Source organism: Brassica napus, chromosome A10 (genome assembly GCF_020379485.1).
Source record: "Brassica napus cultivar Da-Ae chromosome A10, Da-Ae, whole genome shotgun sequence".
Taxonomy (NCBI): domain Eukaryota; kingdom Viridiplantae; phylum Streptophyta; class Magnoliopsida; order Brassicales; family Brassicaceae; genus Brassica; species Brassica napus.
Window position 1 is genome coordinate 744,656 of NC_063443.1, and position 15,183 is coordinate 759,838.

The window sequence follows — 15,183 nt, forward strand, 5'->3', positions numbered from 1 at the left end:
TCTTATTTTTAATTTTAATTTCTAAATTAATTTTATAAAAATCTTCTTTATTTTTTAATTTTTTGGAATTTTAAAGATCTTATTAAGTTTTTAGAGAATTTTTTATATTTAATATGTACCAAATAAAAATAAACATGTTAGTATGTACATTGAAAGTGCGAGTAGTCCAGTGGTAAAATACCTTCCCATTTAACCAACCAACCTGGGTTCGAATCTAGGGGTTTACATATTTTTAATTTCAAATCGTGTAAAACGACGTCGTTTCATCTCATTTGAAAACGACGTCGTTTCACTTAACGTCAACAATAAACGACGTCAAATATTTCTGTTAAATTTGTTGACGGCGTGCTAAATTGGCAAGTCAGCGAAAATATTGTTAATTAATTCTAAAGTCAATTAAAGTTTGGTGTTTTTTTGGCCAGCCCCAAAGTTCATGTTTGTTTTGGCAATTCGTGTAAAGTTGAGGTTTTTTTTGGCCGAATTCCCAATGAAAATTGAATATTTAAAGAACTCTGATATAGATAGATGAAAATATTTATGGAAATAAGATTATCTTATATGGTATCTTTTTTGTATCTCGTAGGTCCACTGACAGATGAACAATCTCTACATAAATTTATATAGAAGAAACAAAAACAGATGACATTTTTCATTCCTTATCCCTCCTTTAATCGATGATGCGTAATATGGATAAGAATAAGAATGCCCATTACGTGCCATCTTTTCTCTTGCTTTTCAGTTTTTTTTTTTATCTTTAACAAAAAATGAAACATTGTTTTTTTCTGGATTATTGAGTTTGTGCAATTCCTATCAGAATGACCGTATAATAACAATACTTTTCGTTTTATTTCCCAATAAAAAGTATTTCGGTTCTAGGGCAAACCGTCCGATTGCTTGTATTTGGGTCTGTTGGGCCGTTTATTTTATTTTGGATCTCGGCTTTTGTTGTAAGTTGCTTTTCGTGCTAGTGGGTTTTTTGTTCATGGGCTTCCGCCGTAGGCTTGGTCTTTTTAATCAATAAAAACAATTTGGGAAAAAAAAAAGTATGTTCGGTTTTCTTTTTCACTACGACTTTGATTTTAATATACCATAACATTTGTTGAGCTTTTTCTTCGTCTAAATAATTTAAGTACTTTTCTGTTAAAAGGAATGATGGGAGTTAAAATTTAATCAGCAATCACACGAAGATCTTATCTAGTAATGTCACATCATATGAATATGATGGTGGTGGATAATGTTTAACGTTACAACTGCCGGCTCCTTTTTCCCCTTTAATACCCAACTTATTACATCAAAAGACTTTGTAGTCCCTCCTTTGTTTCTAACACTTTGCTTTAATCACAATCTATCAATTTTGATTTGCTGCTTTCCATCTAAATTTCATAATAGAGGACATTAGCTCAATATACTAAAAGAAGTAGGATACCAGAATGAGGAGAAAATGGTAATGATAGGAAAAAGAAAATTGGAGAAAATAGGGTATGGAGTGCAAATAAAATAGATTTGGTGTGTAGAGAGTACAAATTCTCTTTATAATATATTCACCCTTTTCGTCAGATCACCTTGTTTTGTTATTATCCCAAAGATTTTACAATATGCAGGGTAATTCTTGGGTGTACACTCATATAAACCTCGGACAAATATACTTCTATAATATATTGCCTTTTTCTTATAAATATCAATATCAAAAAAGTAATTAGTTTCATAAGAGCATTTCCAAAAAACAAAACACTCTTTTTGAAGTTTCTAAAACTTTATATTTGAAGTTTAAAAGTATTTTTCTCCAAAATCAAAACTTTAAACTTAACTCGAAAATAATTTGTATTTTTTACTATGATCTTTATATTTATCATAATTAATTTAAGTTCATAAAATTTTTACTAGCACATATATAAAAATATTACAACAATATTAGTTAGTAAAATGTTATATTAAAATATAAAATTTTAAATAAAAATAAAATAACTAATATTAAAATTTAAGAAAAATACCACAATATTCCATAAAATTATTTTCTTAATGCATATATGATTATCCAGTGCATTTTGAAGTAAAAACAAATCTCTTTATTTTTAATTTGTAGATTACGAGCTAAAAATTGTTGAAAACGAGTGATATCAATACATGTAAATACATTAGATTTGAAAAAGTAAAAGAAAAAAATAAAATATTGCTAAAAAACTTAACTTTTACCGATGATATTAGTACTCGTGAATACATTCTATCTGAACAATAAAGAATTGTGCAAAAAATATATCAAAAAACAACAACAACAATCTTCAGTTACACAAAAGAAATTTGAACAATATTTTGGAGATTTTGGAGATCCCTGATCAAGTTTACATGACTGTTAGTAGTGTTTTAATATATAAATTTGTGTAATAGTTATGTCTTCATGTAATTTTTTTAAAGCATTTTTTTTGTTTAAGTTTTTTTTTGTATATTGTTTCTGTATAAATTTAGTTTTAAAATATTTTCAATTTATTTTAAAGTTTTATTTAATTTTATGTGTAAAACTTTAATTTGTAAAAAAATTAGAATATTTATGAGATATAATTATTTTAAAGATTAAAACGATAAATGTAAATAATATTTGAAGATCATAAATGTGATGTATAATTGTAGGGACCAAAATGCAAATAAAAATATGAAATTTCAAATTTAAAGTTTTGAGTGGTGAAATTTTAAATATAGAGATTCACTCTTCAATTTGAAGTTCATTTTTGGAGAACAAAAAACTTCATATTTAAAGTTGTAGAGTATCTTTTGGAAATGCTTTAAAACAAAACTGTTATGCAAATTATACAAAAAAAACAGTTATGCAACATGCATTTCTTAAAAATACAAATCTTAACTCAGATAAAATATGTAAAATAAATTTGAAATTTAATGTAATAATCATGGTCCATGATGGATACTCCTACAAAAGATCTCAAGAGTGCTTCGGTCCAAATCAATTAGTTGAATGTTAGAATCTCGTTCAAGTAATTTCAGCTTCACGTTTTAGTTGGTGTACGTAGATTTTCTTTTTATTGGATAATTATGATCTTAAGTTATAATTTGTTTATACGCTTCGCCGTGTTAATTTAATTCGTCAGTAGAATAGTTAATTTCAAACATGTTTTGATACTTTATACAACCGTTTTAAACCACCATTTTGGTTTTTGTTTATTTACTACAAATGATGATAATTAGTTATGGTGTGGAGCTGTGGTTCTTTGTTTTTACATTACAACAGTATGGTGTAGCGATTATGTCAAGCGTCTACGCGTTAATAAGCTGTCATATATCTAATATATCAATCATATTAAATAAGTAGGCTGTGCATGTGCTAATATATATATGTCAAATGCTAAATACTGGATTAACATTGGTTGTATACTTTATATGTGATCATGTGTTGTAATTTTAACTCGTGGCCATATTTACTAATGCATTATGCATATATGTATATATTTTAATATATATTGGATTCTTATGTTTCATCAGTTGTAATTTAACTCTTAACAATATGTATTATCAAACTTTTCCCGTGATCATGCATGGATACAAACATTTATGTAATGATTAAATTAAAAAAATTGATAAAAGAATATTTTTTGTTTATAACTTTTAAGTTAACTTTTAATCTCTAGAATATTATTTGAAAAGTCAGTTTGTTTATGTATTATTATGTTTCCATCTTAATTGGATATATATATATGATTTCACATATAATATTTTGTATAGTTTCAAATATTTTTTTTCTTAAATTACATCTATTATTCTAAATTAAACAATGATTTTTTAATTATATCAAAATTGGACTATTATTTTCTTAATTTTATGTAGTTAAATTCATTTTCTTATTTTTGTAAATATATTGGTGTTTTTGGTATAAATAGGTATATATTGTTTTAGAAAATAGGAAACGTAAATATTAAATCAGAATTGCATTAATAAACATAACTTGTAATATTTTGAAAATACATACAAAAGAGAATCCTTAAAGAGAAAGTCTTTTTTCTCTCGGGCACGAATTTCGAGGTTTGAAAGAGACAGCTTCCTACCTTGTTCCCTGCCATAGAGACCCGGTCTTGCTCCCCAAAAGCCTGGTTTTCCACCGCAGCTAACTGGTTTACCGCCGCAGTCGTCGGAATTTTCAAAAAATTTTAAAAAATTTCCGGTGATTCTGCTTGCTCAGCTTGCTCTTCACTTCTCGAACCGTGAAAGTCTACCGTTCTCATCTGAGCTATTCACACTCGCAAGCATGTATCTTTGTAGATCTGGTCAGAAGAGCCTCCCATGGGGCTTGGGATAGCTCTAATACCCTGTTGCTAGGGATTCTTACTGTCTGAGTGCAGTCTCCTGTTAACCTTTGTTTACTACCTCCCGGAAGTTTTCTTGTGGTTTCTTCACAGAGTGTTTTTGTTGTGAAACTAACTTTCAAGCAAACCACTCCTATCATCAACACAATGGCTCGAAGATACTCCAACAGGGAGAAGAAAAAATGGATCTCCGATCCTTCTCGCCCACCAAAGCGGGCACCGATACAGATTCCAGAGGAAGATTGCTCTAATCTGATAGAAGAGCACAAGTACACCCTGATTGGCCGCGTCACAAACTCTGCTATGCAGAACACTAGGGCGCTGGTGGACTTCTTCCTCCAACACTGGCAGGTGATAGGCACCATTACAGGGAAGAGTCTCGGTCCCCTCCTGTTCCAGTTTACATTTGACTCAGAGAAAGACTTACAGTCCATTCTCTCCAAAGCTCCTTACCACTTAAAGAAGTGGATGTTCATCCTCCAACGTTGGGAACCCATTGTCTCGGATCTCTTCCCAGCAACTATCCCCACGATACATGGAGTTCCACTGCACTATTGGACATACACAGCCCTCCGAGCTATTGGGAATGAACTAGGCCCAGTTGAGACTACGGATGCGAATAGGTGTCGAGTCCGTGTAATCATCAATGGGCTTAAACCTCTGGAGAGAACCCTGGAAATCAGCTTATCCTCAGGAGTTAAGAAGGTAGAGCTGGAGTACGAGAAGCTGGAGAAACACTGTTTCTCGTGTCTCTCTCTATCTCATGAGGAAGGCAACTGTCCCACAAGAGCAATAACAACGGACTCCTCCTCCCAACGCCTAGGCATCTCCCAAATGCGCACCTTGGATCGTATTGCGGAGAGTAGGAAAAGAGCTGATAACCGTAAACTCTCACGTTTCTCACCATATGAGAGAGGATATGGAGCTCCAAATAACAATGATAGGCGTCCTGAGCACTACTCTCGTGAAAGGTACCGCAGTAACAATGACCACCTTTTAAACGCTCACGAAGAGAGGAGAGATGGCAGAAGAGAGGGTAACTCTCATTCCTGTAACATCTCTTCCTCGGAAGATAGAGACAGAGATAGAAGTTACTCTCAACGTCCAACAAATGACAAGCTACCACCCATTCGGGAGAGCTCATATGTCTCTATTAGATCTCAAGGGATGCGTTCTGCTAATCCCTCTGCGAAGAGCTACTGGCGACCTGTCTCGGGTGATGGAGCGGGAGGACACTCTAACTCCGTCCAATCCCAAGTATCTCATACTCCATCCCCAAAAACTCAGCGCGAGCCTATGATAATGGATAGGACCCGATCCCTTACTTCACCGCAAACACCCAGAGACTCTGTTGCCTCTGTAGAGCGTCGGTCTGCACTAGAACGCATCTCGGGTGTCCCTGACAGAGTTCCCCTGCTCCATAATGGGGTTGCAAACTCAGACTCTGGCCGGCTTCAAGAGGTCAATATCCAGTATCTAGAGGACGCCCCACCATACCAGACCCCACCAGAACTCATGAGACCCTCTGGCTCTAGGACGACTGGATTGGGAAGTGCACAAAACCAGAGAGGAGGAAATGAATCTCCAATAAGAACATTAAGCGAGGACAGAGCCCATGTCTCGCTCAGATTAGGGCCCCTGCCCCCGGATGATTCGCCCCTCCCTATCCTTGCTAAAACAACAAGCAAAAGTGCAGGAAAGAAACCTACTCGCCCTCCTTCAACTCGCGCTCCAACAACTAGAAGGGTTATTCGAAGCCCGGTGCAGGGTGTCAGCCTCAACAAAAGACGAATTACCAAAGTCCAAAGCTCGCCGAAACGTAAGCTTGTGGTTGACCCGAAGGCGAAAGGCAAGGCAGTTGCAAAAGGAGACAGGCCATCTACAAAGTTGATTCCGGCAATCTCGAAGAAGCGGGCGGATTTTCGGACCGCTCCAAGCTCTCTTCCTTACCGAGTATGAGCTGAAACTGTCAGGGGATAAGGAACCCTCTCACAGTACAACGCCTCCGGGAAATTCGCTCTAAGCTTTCCCCTGACATCATGTTCCTTATGGAGACAAAAAATCAAAATGAAGCTGTTTTGAATAATTACCGAGGTTCTGAGTACTCCCACCATTTTACGGTCCCTCCAGAAGGGCTAAGTGGGGGTCTCGCTCTCTCTTGGAAAGATCATGTTCAGCTTGATGTATTGTTCTCCTCTCCGAATATTATTGATACTTGTATCACAAGCCAGAATAAAACATTTTATGTTTCCTACGTTTATGGAGCCCCTAGAAAAGAGGACCGCGCAGATTTCTGGCACAAACTCACCGAACTAGGAACACAAAGAAACGAGGCTTGGCTTATTACGGGAGATTTCAATGATCTCTTAAATAACTCGGAAAAAGTAGGAGGCCCCTCGAGATGGGAGGGGTCTTTCCTCTCCTTCCGTAGTTTTGTGACCCAATTTGGGATTTGGGATCTGCAACACTCTGGAAACTCACTTTCTTGGCGCGGGGTTCGTTATAGTCACTTCATTCAATCTCGCCTAGACAGGGCAATGGCCAATGTAGAGTGGAGTGAAATGTTCCCAACAGGTCGGTGTGAGTACCATCGTTTCGAGGGTTCAGATCATAGACCGGTGCTCACTCTCTTTGATAGTAATCTGCTAAAGAAGAAGAAAGGTATTTTTCGCTTTGATAGAAGGCTTCGTGATAAGCCGGAAATTAGAGCCATCGTGGGAGATACTTGGTGTGCGCAGCCAGATGATTCAGTTATTACTAAAATCTGTCGGGTGAGGTCAAAAATTGTGGAATGGACTAAGCTTCAGAATCAGAACAGCCGAGACCTGATCCAAACCTCCCAAGCACATCTAGAAGCAGCCCTATCTGATGTAAACCCGGATGCTGACCTCATTCTCTCGCTTCAATCTACATTGAGCAACGCTTACGCCGAGGAGGAGCAGTACTGGCGACAAAGGAGTAGGATCCAATGGCTAAGCTGTGGTGACAAGAACTCAAGTTTTTTCCACTCGGTAACTCGCGTTCGAAGGGCTCAAAACAAGTTTGCGGTCATTGAAGATGAGATGGGTAATGCTTTCTTTGAGGAAGAGCAAATTGTTCAGAACATAGCTTCCTTTTACCAAGACATCTTCTCCTCTCGTTCCACTGGCGATTTGAGTATTGTCCAAGACGTTATCACTCCGAAGGTTACACCGGAGATGAACCAGATGCTAATTGTTTCGCCATCTGACATGGAAATAAAACAGGCGGTTTTCTCCATTAATGTCGATAAGGCACCTGGGCCCGACGGGTTCTCAGCGGGCTTTTACCAGTCTTTCTGGGACATCATCGGTCCTGATATCTCGAGAGACATCAGAGAGTTCTTCACTGCGGGAGTCCTGCATAGATGCCAAAACGAAACACACGTGCGGCTGATCCCAAAAATATCAGGGCCCCGAAAGGTGGCAGATTATCGGCTTATCGCCTTGTGCAACACCCATTACAAGATCATCGCCAAAATCCTTACCAAACGCCTTCAGCCGCTACTGTCCCACCTGATCTCACGACATCAATCCGCCTTTGTGTCTGGAAGGGCCATCTCCGACAATGTCCTCATCACACACGAGATACTCTATTATCTCCGCACGTCGGCGGCCCGCCAGCGATGCTCGATGGCGGTTAAAACCGACATGAGTAAAGCATACGACATGATCGAGTGGGATTTTCGTAGAGAGGTGCTGGAGCGGATGGGATTTCATTCGATGTGGATCTCGTGGATTATGGAATGTGTGTCTTCGGTTTCATACTCCTTTCTCATCAATGGAGCACCGCAGGGAGCGGTCACACCTACCCGAGGATTGCGACAAGGGGATCCGCTGTCCCCGTATATCTTTATCCTTTGCACTGAGGTGCTGTCGGGGCTTTGCAACCAAGCACAAGAGAAAGGGGTCCTCGCAGGAATCAAAGTGGCCCGGTCCTGCCCGCCTATAAATCATCTTCTCTTTGCTGATGACACCATGTTTTTTTGTCGATCAGACCGAGCCAGTTGTGAAGCCCTAGTCTTGATCCTGAACAAGTATGAGCTAGTTTCTGGCCAGTGCATCAACCGCAATAAGTCTGCGATCACCTTCTCCTCCAAGACGCTTCAAAGTACAAAGCAAAATGTTAAGACAGCGCTAGGGATTGGACAGGAAGGAGGCATCGGGAAATACCTTGGGCTGCCAGAGCACTTCGGTAAAAGAAAGCGAGATATTTTTGCTTCACTGGTGGACCGTATCAGACAGAAATCACATGGCTGGACGACTAGGTTTCTATCGGGCGCGGGCAAGCTTGTCCTCCTGAAATCGGTGTTGGCAGCAATGCCGTCTTACGCCATGTCGTGCTTTAAGCTTCCACAATCCCTTTGTAAACAAATCCAGTCAGTCTTGACCAGGTTCTGGTGGGATCAGACACCAAATCATAAGCGACTGTGTTGGGTTTCTTGGGAGAGACTTACACTGCCTAAATCTGTCGGAGGTCTTGGGTTTCGAGATATAGAACATTTTAATGATGCCCTGTTAGCTAAGCTAGCTTGGAGATTGCTGAAGAACCCTTCTTCCCTGCTAGGACAGACTCTACTTGGGAAATATTGCCGAGACGGAAACCTGCTGGAATGCTCTACTAGTGGAGCAATGTCCCACGGATGGAGGGGAATCCTCGCTGGACGAGAAGTGCTGAAACTTGGTGTGGGATGGGCTATAGGCGATGGAAAGAGCGTCAATGTTTGGAAAGAAAACTAGCTGTCAACAAAGGAAATTCTACGCCCTATGGGACCTCCACCCTTTGAGAATCAGGAGCTGACTGTAAGAGACCTGATGATCCCTGAAACGACAGATTGGGATGTCACAGCTATCAGGTCCCATCTGCCTCAGTTCGAAGAATCTATCAGACTCCTCCAACCCAGCTCCCTTAATATGGAAGACTTGTTAATGTGGTTGCCGGAGAAGACGGGAGTTTACTCCACTAAGTCAGGATATGCTTTGGCGAAACTGGCTAGCGACAATATAGCACTCAACCACAATACAAGCCAGTTTAATTGGAAGGCCTCTGTTTGGAACGTTGAAACATCCCCCAAGCTCAAACTTTTTCTATGGAGGCTAGCTATCAGAGCCCTGCCTGTGGGGGAAGCACTTGCTCGGAGAGGTATTGCAGCTACAACATCATGTAAACGTTGCGGCGCCATTGAGAGTGAGATCCACACCTTTTTTCAATGTCCTTTTGCGAAAAAAGTTTGGGATCTCCTTCCGGCAATGCACAAACCTAGCTTGGCTACCTCATCGATTTGGAGCTTGATTGATAGTAGCAAGAAGATGATCTCTCTCCCCCCTGCAGGTATTGTCAAACCTCTGTTTCCTTGGCTGCTATGGAACCTATGGACTGGTAGAAACCAACTTCTGTTCGAAGATAAAGACTACTCTGAAACTGAAGTCCTAAATAAGGCAATCAGGGATGCAAAGGAATGGAGTTTGGCTCAAGCTACACCGACGCAAAAGACCCCTCCGATCCCACCTGCTAGAGTTCACAGTTACAATAACTCCGCTGCGACTGTCTGTTTTACAGATGGAGCATGGGACGCGACTTCAAAAATGGGCGGTATGGGGTGGTGTTTTAATGATCAATCTGGCTCGGTGATGGCGCATGGTGCTGATGCAAAGAGATATGTCGGTTCGGCCTTGATGGCGGAGGCACTAGCTCTTAAAATGGCACTGATGAACGCAACTAACCTCGGCATCCTCGATCTGAGGTGTTTTTCAGACTCTCGCAGTCTTGTTTCTCTGCTTAAGAACAACTCTTCAGTTGTTGAGCTTCAAGGGATCCTCCACGACATCCGTGTGTTGAGTAGTTCCCTCACATCTATCTCTTTTCACTTCATTTCTCGTTTGGAGAATGAATTTGCTGATGGGTTAGCTAAAACTGCCCTAAGAATATGTAAAAACTCCCCTCCCTAGTGGAGGTTGATTTCTTGCGCTATAATTAATGAATGAATGGTTTGAACAAAAAAAAAAAAAAACATACAAAAGAACACTACTACACACTAAATCTTAATAATTGTTTGATTTTTCATAATTTAGTATATTGAATTGTATCGATTTTTTGATTACAACTGTTTTGGTTACAATTAAACTAAAATAAGCTCATCTTGTTACTTTTATCTTAGGATGAAAAATATATTTTGTAAGATTGTGTATAATTTGCTATATGATGTTTTTCATAAAATTAAAAAATCTAAGTGTTAATAAATTTTGTTATGAAAATTCTAATCATTCAATCAAAAATATATTGATAAATAAGAAATACTATTTATATTGTTGTAGCCTCACGCTATAAAATATTTATTTAGTTTTAAAATAATCATAAGATATAATAATTTTTGGAAAAAAATGAGATATTAAATAATCATTTATGTTGTTCCAAATTATTTTCTTATTAATTATTAGATCAAAAGATATTTATAATAAAAATATTATTATCTTTTAGAAAAATATATCTGAATTATTATATTTTTAGATTTTGTGAAGTTATTTTTATATATATTTATAAGTATAAATTTTTTAAAGTTATTGAATTTTTTTTATTTTTGTTGTAGGAAACATAAAGAATAAAAAAAATTAAATTCGTTTTATATAAATGTCTATGTTTATATTTTATAATTTTTTGTCTTTTTATTATTTATGTGTTTTAATAAAAAAAGAAAATTACATTAAAAAGTTAATCACAGTTTTATTAAGAAAAAGAAAATATAGATAATTATTATTAATGGAAATCACTAATAATAAAAAAATGGAAATCACTAACAATATTTTAAATTTATTAAAAGTGTAAGTGTAATAAAACAGCTGAGAATTAAAGTGAGCGCGACACATAAAAAAATGACTTCTCAAATAATATTACAGAGATAAATAGGCCAGCTAATGTGCCTTTTTCAAACAAACAAAAAGCTAGCTAATAGCCCGTTTTAAAAGTTGTGTGGGGAATGGTGGGGATATCTTCTCTAATTAATTTTTATATATCTATACAGGATTTCATAAGTTTACAGGGAAGTTTATAATCCAAGAAGATAAGATAACGATGCATAGACTAAATTTATTAACACACAAATATACAGGGGTATATAAAGAGAGTATAAAACATTTCACATGGCCTCAAATAATTATTTAAGTTCCACCCAATGAGACAAGGTAGATTAGCCGCAAGTGGATTTGGATTCCCTTTCACCCCCATTATTATAGGTATTGATGAAATTGTAATTAGAAGTTTACTAGTTTAGAACAGTGGCACATGTAGTATTTACACTACAAGAAAACATCGGGATACTGAGGGAAAAAATCGTCGGTATGTCGTCGGAATAACGCTATTCCGAGGACATACCGACGAAAAAAGTCCTCGGAAATAACTCCTCGGAAATTCATAATTCCTCGGAATTCCGTCGGAATTTTCCGACGGAATTCCGAGGAAACAAAATTCCGAGGATACTCCGAGGACACGAAGTTCGTCGGAAGGTTCCTCGGAAAATACCGAGGGAATTCCGATGGCCCAATCCTCGGAAGTTTCGACGAAATATTCCTCGGAATGTTTATCGGAAAATACCGAGGAACATTTGTTCCTCGGACTTTTCCGAGAAACTCCTCTCCCTCGGAAAATTCCGAGGGAGTGGAGTTTCTCGGAAAATTCCGAGGAACATTTTCCCTCAGAAAATTCCGAGGAACTTAAAGTTCGTCGGAATTTGCCGAGGGGAGAAAGTTCCTCGAAATTTTCCGAGGAACTCCATTCCCTCGGAATTTTGAAAAAATTTATTTTTTTTTTTAAATTAATTTTATTTTTAAAAATTAAAATTTTTAAAATTTAAAATTAAAATTGAATAAAACATAAAATAAAACATAGTAGATAATATTCAAATTTAAATAAAACATTCAGAGTTTTTGGAAAAAAAAAAAACTACGGGTCTTGAATGTTCGGGAACGTCTCGTTCGGGTACATCCTCTTCATCATCTCCATCATCTGCTCGTTCAGCCTCTTCTGGGTCTCATAGCCCGCCTGTTGAGCTGCCATCTGAGTCTCCAACGCAGATATCCGATCATCCTTGTCCTTCAGCTGAGCCGTAAGAACTTCTGGATCAACATACGCATGTGGTGCAGAAGAAGGAGCAGCCGACCGGGAGCGACGACCCAAACCGACCAAACGTCCCTTTTTCTTTGGAACCGACTGAAATATAAATAACCAAGTTTAGATAATTTAAATTGATGATAAAATAAAAATCAAGAAATAATTAAATTGAACTTTAAAAAAAAAAAAACTTACCGATTCAACGATTTCGTTGATTCGAACCCGAGACAAGTTGGTCGAGGCCGTCGAATCGTCATCATCGGTTTGAAGCTGAGACACTTCGTCATACACCTGAGTTTGGACCAGGTCGACCACGTCCCTCACAAGACCATCATCAATCTGGCCGGTCTTCTTGTTGGTATACGCCCTTTTCATAAGGGCGAGATCATCAACTGGGTGGCCTTCATTTTCTTCCGCCTTGAAAAAAAATAAATTAGACAAACATTAGAAATTTGAAAATGCAAAAAAATAAAATTCTGAAACTTAAATAATTGAAGAAAAAGCGGTTGAGCTTACCATGCGATCCGCCAGAGTGGCAATAGATTGAGCACCCAAGTTATGCTTGTAGATGCCCTTTCCTTTACGGTCGCTCCTGCGGTTGTTGGAGTTGGTGGAAGAAGTTTCTTTCGTCTCTTCTTTATCCCAATGCGCACACAACTCCTTCCAGACCGTGTCGTTCATCGACTTTGGGACCTTTTAATTTAAAAAAAAAAAGTTTAATAATTTTAAAAATAGTGTAATAAATTAAAAATTGTTAATAAATTAAAAACTACCTTGTTTACTTCCCACTTCTTCTTCCACTCGTACATCTGCTTCCCATAGTTGTCCATAACTTTATGGACAAAATGGTGATAGATAGAGAGCGTATCATCGGCATTCCAGTTGAATTCTTGCTGAAATAGTTTAAAAATAGTTTTTAAACACAAAAATATAATAGTTTAATAATTACAAAAATCGTCGTTTTAATAAATAAAAAATAGTTTAATAATTAAAAAAATAATTTAATAATTACCAAAATAAGTTTTAATAATATTTAAAATGTCTAATAAATATAGAAATTAGTTTAATAATTACAAAAATAAGTTTTAATAATATTTAAAATGTCTAATAAATATAGAAAATAGTTTAATAATTACAAAAAATAGTTTTAATAATATAAAAAATATAATTTAAAAATTAGAATACTTACCGCAAACTGCTGAAACCACAGATGCTGCTTCTCGACAGGGAAGTGAGTGAAAGTCGGATGTCCGCTGTCGAGGGCCGAGTACATCATACGGTTGATCCATGCGCTGATCCCATTCCCGGATCGGTTGAACCTAATAAAAAAAAATTATTAATAAAAAAATAGTTTAAATAAAAAATAGTTTAAAAAATAAAAGTTTAAATTACCATGTTTGACCATGTCCATGTGGATACTCAGTGAGATAGGGAAGATGGTCACGACCGGGCTGTCGAACCAACTCCGCAACCCTCATCACTCCCAGAGGACCGGGTGCAGCAGCGGGACCAGGAGCGGGTGCAGCAGCGGGAGCGGGAGCAGCAGGAGCGAGTAATGGAGAGGGAGATGTATGGTATGAGCTGTGGGGCGAAACGGAATCCTGAACATGGCTGGAAGAACCCCGAGACTGGCTCCCCATACCACCCCGGCTACGACGCTGGCGAGGCCGGATCTGATCATCATTAGACCTGTAAATTAAAAAAAAACATATTTAAAAATTAGTTCTAATAATTTTAATTAAAAAAAACAGTTTAAATAAAAAAAGTTTTAATAAATAAAAAATAGTTTAAAAATTTTAAAAATAGTTTAAATAAATCCCAAAAACATAATAATTACGAAAAATAGTTTTAAAAATGTTTAAAATGTTAAATAATTACAAAAATAGTTTTCATAATATTAAAAATGTTTAATAAATATAGAAATTTATATTTTACATATAAAATACAAAAAAAATGTTTTTAAATATTATATAAATGATTTTTAATCTTAAAAAAAGTTTTATAGATTTTAAAAATGTTTAATAAATATATAAATGAATTTAAAATGCAAAAAATAGATTTTATATACAAAAAACGTTTTCAATATATATATATAATTTCAAATTCGATTTTTATAACCACAAAATTAATAAAAACTCTAAAAAAAAAATTCAAATCAAGTGAAATACATAATCAAACTCGATTTTACACAAATCTACCATTCACCCTAACAAAATCTATAAATCTCATTCCAAAATCATCAAATCTACTTAAAAACCATACAAATCTAACCTAAAAGAGTGGGATAGGGTTCTTACATGATTATGGGGGAGGATTAGGGGAGATTCGCCGGAAAAACGCGAGAGAGAACGGTGGAGTCGCCGGAAATCGCGAGAGGAGAGGCTCAGCGGCGCGGAGAGAAAGAGAGAAATGGGGAAGAAGATCGGGCTCGCCCTAATATTATGAGGCGTCCGACGGAAACTATCCGTCGGAATTTCCTCGGAAATATTTAATATTTCCGTCGGAATTTCCTCGGAATTCTTTGATTCAATTTTCCCGAAATATTTGGCGGCTTGGTTTACCCGGTTAAATGAAAATATTCCGACGAACAATGATTCCTCGGAATACCCTCGGTAATCTCCGAGGAATTTCTGAGGAACCAGGGTTTGGGGTTTTTAAACATCGATTATTTTCGCCGTATTTCATTTCTTATACAATTATAATGCATACCATTGAGGATTCTTTGTATAGATGATCATAAACCATGAAATAACAC